Source organism: Ciconia boyciana, chromosome 9, assembly GCF_034638445.1.
Source record: "Ciconia boyciana chromosome 9, ASM3463844v1, whole genome shotgun sequence".
NCBI lineage: Eukaryota > Metazoa > Chordata > Aves > Ciconiiformes > Ciconiidae > Ciconia > Ciconia boyciana.
This window is the reverse complement of record NC_132942.1, coordinates 11,680,443-11,686,442: the sequence shown is the minus strand read 5'-3', so window position 1 is coordinate 11,686,442 and position 6,000 is coordinate 11,680,443.

Below are 6,000 nucleotides of genomic sequence, written 5' to 3'. Positions count from 1 at the left end.
CATTTAAACCCACTAGATGCAGTGTGAGGGGTTTATCCTCTGCAGATGAGCACAGTCACGAGGGCAGGAGCAGTTTTGCACTAGGCAGGGCTGTGCTGCTGCCACGGGGGTGGCGTGGGGCGCAGGGGGACATGGCTGGTGTTTATGGGATGGGGCCAGGAAGGGCAGCCCGGGGCTGGGCTGGCCCCATGGGGAGTGTGCAGTGCCTGCCCGTGTTCGGTTTGGCTCTGCACAGAGCTGACGTCTCCTGTTTTGTATGACATTATGCATTATGTGATAATTATAAAAATGTGAAAATAGGACTCAAAGTACCAAGCAGGCAGCACGAAGCTTCTAGCGGTCCCATGTGTGTTTCCCTGCTTCCCCTCAGAGTATAACTGCCCCTTTAGAAAAGAGCCTCCTGCTTAGTATAAGTTTCTCATTACTTCGCAGGGATTCTTCCTTGTAGGGCCCTTAAAGCAGGATTAACTGGCAATGAGTGGCACAGTTCCCTTAGTACATAGTGATCTAGCTCTACATTCAAATGGACACAGGGCTATTGCTGTTGTGTCTTATTTTCTGCCAAGTGCCAAAGGGGGGTTGATGTGAGCCAGTGTAAATGCTTGGTCCCTCTTGGAATGGATGTTATGGGCTAAACTATGGTTTGCCATTTGTTCCTCCCTATTACCTATACAATGCCAGGGCCCTTCTGAGCCAGCTCCTTGGGGAAATTGTTAGCTTTCTCTTACTGGGTGGCATCAGTTTGTTTTTTAGCACAGGTTTCCTCTATTTTACTGGCAACTTCCAAAGCCAGCATGGAGTGGGAGAAGCGGCTTGGGAATCCAGTTGGGATGTGCTGCGTGGCAGGATGAATATTTTTGTGGTCCCAGCAGACAATGGGACGTGCTGGTCTGTCTTGCCAAGGCAGAGAGGAAGCGGCAGCTGACTGCGGTGCTCCAGACATATCCCCGGTGCTCTGTGGGCTCCCCCTCCTGCCACTTAAATGCTTTCGGTGTCAGGATGAGACCTATGAGGTTGCTGGGATCTTGCTCCACAGATTTTGCACAGCAGATTTATCAAAGCTTAGGCATGAGGCTTGCACTTTGCTTTCTTCTAACTACTTTTTGATCTGGGAGTAAGAAGAACATTGGGGGAAGACAAGTCTGCTCCAAAACTTGCAATGATTTGGGCCACCAGCATTAATTCTTACTAATGTAATACAGTGACTCTAAAGTTTGCAGAAGGATTGGCAACCGTGAGGTCAGAGCTGCAGCACAGAATAGTCTGGTTTGCTTGGGAAGCACAAACAACAGGTTTTAACCCAGTTTAAGGAAAGGCAAACATCTGCAAATGTGCTGTCCTATCCTGAAAGGAGTGCTGTGCTTGGCAAAAGGGGTTAATGTTGTAAATGCATCTTTGTGTATGACCCTTATGCACATAACAGGTGAGGGTCACTCAACTGTGCTTATTTCAAGGGACATCTAAATGGACGCTTTTGGACTAGCCTGAGGGGATTATCAGAGGAAAAAAGAAGTGTATATGAGACAGAGAAATTTTGGGAAGCTATCCAAACAGGTAAGAAAAAGGATCAAATGAAACTCGTCAGATGGCTATTTCTGAACTCAAATGCTTCATCTTGCAGGTATGCAAACTTCCAGTCGTGGGAGAGATACAGCAGTAGTTTTAAGCTCTTCTTTTATTTTCCCATCAATTTCTGTACTGGCCTATCAGCCCCTATGTCAACATCACCACTTCTAACCTTTCTTTTTACATTTGCAATTGCAGTCATAGACTATTTCCAGGATAAGAAAATGGGTGGGGAGCATCCTCTAGGAGCACCAAGCTATTAGAAAATATTGGTGCTCGTACTGTGGGTTATTTAATGAGGAACGTGGCCTGATTATTTGGTTTCTTGAGGAGTATTGACCCGTATAACAGCTAGGAGAGTTTTCTTTTAGTACCTGTTCCTCTATGTCAAAAAATACAGGTTTTGGCTGTGAGCTGTCACTTAAACTCATATTCTCTTCTGGATAAATTCAGGATAGTCCTTAGGGAGCTGAAAGTGAGCTACGGAGCTGTAAGAGAAGGGACTGAGATTTCTTGATCTTGAAAGCAGTAGCCCTTTCTGGGTGGGAGTGGCTGGGGCTGTGGTACTGAGAACAGGAGAGTGCACTGCTGGGCTCCTTTAGGGCGAGAAAGGATCCCTTGTATTGGAAAGGGAGAAGGGGAAGCCAGAAGGAGGCGAGTCTGGTTACTGCTTACAGAGTCCCCTTTTGCTGCAGTCAGAGGATCTCATTACAGAGAAAACATCCCTGGCTGTGCTGGGGGTCGTGTTACAGACATGGGCGACCCCTCCTTTCTGAGCTGGGTCCAATTTCTGTTGGCACAAGTTCTCAGTTGTCCCAGATAAACCTTTGTGATGAATTGTGCTGGCACCAAGCAGAGCCTCAGGACACAGTCGTTGGGAGCTGAAAGGGCTCCTGAGCTTGTTGAGTGCCCACCTGCAAGATGGGGTTTTGCCTCCGTGCCAGCAGATCATGTAGGCGCAGCAAGGAAGCCCTTGGTTTTACCCTACTTTTGGATGGGATGGATAGTCACACTGTGGCTGTTGTATAGCTCAGAAAGGGAGAACCACAGGGCAGCATCTGGCTCCTGGGTTGCTCCAACCATTTCAGGCCAGCGTGTTTCTGAGAGATGGCCTGGGGAGAAGAGCTCTCCCGGAGACCATAAGAAAGCATGGCCAACTGTGCCCCATTCTCATGCCCATCCCATCACTTCTGTCCCAGTTCCCTAATTCTGGACAGAAACATGGCTGTTGCATTAAGGAGATTCAAGGATTACATTTTAAGTGTTTAGACTGAAAACAACGCAACTAATTATGTCTTGAACGCCAGCCCGTGATACACCCTGCCAAGGACAGTGACTGTGCAATGTCGAGCAATTGAGGGGAGGAGGAGGTCTGAAGGGGTCACAGGCCTTTGCATGGGTTTGTGGCCATTCAGAGCAGCAGCTAAGCTGCAGTCATCTCTGCCTCCTGAGAACCAGAAGCTAACCTGTTTCTTTCTAAGACTGACCAAAAAAACCCCTCTTATGTTTTTAGTCAAGAACAGCAGAGGTGAGGAGAGGAGGAGGGCAGATATTCATGGCTGCTGCTGTTCAGGCTTTTGTGCCTTTGGGATCTCCTCCTGCTGTTTGCTTCTCTTGTCAGCAATTCCCGCACCCTGTGGACTCTTTCTTTCACGTGGAACATGCTGCGTCCATCCTAGGTCCTGAGTCCCATCCTGAAGGGAAACAGCTTTTCCATTGGCAAAGCTCCATAAAGAGGTTTTGGGTTAGAGGAGTGGCCCTTGAGTGTTATAATTCAGTTTCTCCTGAAAACTGGAAAAAAATTGCCCTTTATTCTGAATCTCGCTTTGTATTGTTAGATTTCTGTTCAACACAGGCACCATGAGCCTTTGCAGTGTCAAGAGGAGGATTCCAGGTATAGACCTGTTCAGTTCAGTAAATATACTCCCTGATTTTTTTTATCATTCCTAAAATACAGGCAATACGTCATTGTCAGGAGACAGTGATTCTCTTTAGTTCCGTGAGCAGACTCTGATTACCCAAAAGGTTTTTTTGGAAGAAATTATTTGAAGGAAGGAGAAGCAGCATTATAAAGGATTATAAAGCAGGTACAATCTTCCTACCCACTGATGTAGAAAGCTAATGTGTCATATATGTGAAAACAAATGAGAAGTTAACAAGAGGAGGGTATAATGACTCAAGAGAAGCTTTGGTTGTTACACAACCAGAAGTCCCAAGACCTCCAAAATATTCTAGAGCATAATATTTTTCCCTGTTCTTTCAAAAAATGAGCAAGGTTTTTACCATCCAATTCAGAGGTAATCCAGTGCTGTCTTGCAATTTGAAACTGCAGTTTATATGTTATCTGAACTTATATAGTTGTCTGTTGCACAATTTTTAATCAAACTGAGGGAAAGGAAATAAAATGCTGAGATTATTTTTTTAAAAGAAATATTATTCCCTGGCAGTGTGCATAGTCTTTGCACTTTGTGATTTGCTGCCACCCTTGAGACATGTGAGGTCCAAGAAATACAGTATCGGGGCTTTGTGATCGGTAAAAGGTGACGTTATCTTATTCCTGAGGAAAGAATGGTCTTGAGACACCTGTCCAAACCTACTAAGATGAGTTCAAATGATAAAGAATGAAAAAGTGTATTGATAAAGTGTACTTATGCACTTGCACACCATCCCTTTAAAGGGATGTAGCAACACCATTGTGACAGCACACAGGGGAAGGATGTGACACTTTTTTTTCAGAGTGATGATAACTTTTGTTAAAAAAAAAAAAAAAAAAAAGCTGTCCTGGAGGTGGTGGATCCACGATAAGGACCTGTGGGCAGTGAAGCTGCTGAAAGTGATAGTTCACGGCAGTGCCAGACCTGATAGTGAGCAGGGTTTGAGGCATGTCTCCACTTGCTTCTGGGTGAAACCCTTCAGCCAGGTGCAAGGACCCATGAGGTCTCACTTCCAGAGGCAGCTGAGTGTGGTCGCTAAAGCTGTCATCAGATGCGGACCTGCAGACAGCAGGTCGGGCAGCAGATTTCTAAGCCATTGCTGGAGCTGCTGACTCCAAGCACAGGGGGTGATACAGTAGCACAAGATGCTTGCTTTGTGGTGTTGCAAGTCAAGTTATGTTTATTCTCTTGGAAAAATTCCCAGCCCACCAGGAGTCATTTCTGACTAACAGGCACCCCTTAATCTGTCTTAATCCCCTCTATAATTTTACACTTATTTAGCCTCATCCAAATAAAAACCTTCAGTTGCTTAAGTAACGATTGATGAAGCTTCCCATCTTGGCTGGGAAATAAATATTATAATCTCCGTTTCTAAAGAAGCAAACTGTCCCTTGGTGAGACAATTAACTTCTCAAGTGAGGGAGTACGAGATCTGATAACAGATGCACTGCCAGTGCCCCAAACCAACTAACAGATACCATCACTTTGCCTCCGTAAAACCTCCGGTGAGGACAGACACCAGCACTTCCCCGCCGAGCTCATACTGACGGGCTGGTTGCAGTGAAGGGAGCATGTCTGGGCCAACTGTGGAAGGGGATGAACCAGCCCTGATCCCTGATGGCGTAAATGTGAGCAGTTCTTGCGCATTCCTGGTGGTGTGTTGGGAAATGCTTGTAAAAACGGAATACTCCAGAGATGCCACTGAGTACGGACTGTAATATCTGCAGAATCTGGCATTGTCAGCAAGCTATAAAACATCCCTGCTAGTCTGCTAGCAGCTGCTCCCAATTTAAAATTTGCCAAAGGTACGCAAACATTGGGGCCAATTGCACGGCACCTTGTGCGGCCGCTCGCTCGAGCTGTGTTCAAAACAAATGGTGGGATGGCGAAGCTGGGACGCTCTGCTCAAACAGAAAGACTCTGCTCAGGGACTTTTCCAAGCATTTCTCTTTTTCATGATCAGATAATCACCATGTAACCACTTTCCCTTGGCACTGGGAAAGTACAGCATGTATTCTTCATCTGATGCTCTGCAGTGCTCCTGAAATGAGGGATGTGCCGTGCTTTTGTGGAACTAGACTGTATTATGCAGAACTGGGCTGAGCTTGCATGGGCTTCCAGAGAAGCTGGGCCCGTTTTTCACCCGCTGTGAAAAATAACAAGAGAAGTTGCAAGAGCAGTCCCTTGTATTGTGTTTCCTGAATGCTACAGAGCTGCAGTCTTGGAAGGAAAGGAGTGAAGCTAGCTGTGCTCTGCAGGCGCTCAACATGGATAGCTGAGCACTAGATGGGAGCAGCAGCAGCAGCATCTGTGTGGAGTACAGGGGCCATTGCAGATAGTAATCAGAAGATTTGCTATTCCCAAATCCTAGACATAATGATGTTAAAGATAGCTGAGCTTTTAGAGATGCCCTCTGGGGAGGGCTCACTGCTGCACACTTGCATGTTTTTTGCCTTGATTACACAGCAGAACAAATAGCATTGGCTGGGCAAGCAAGGGA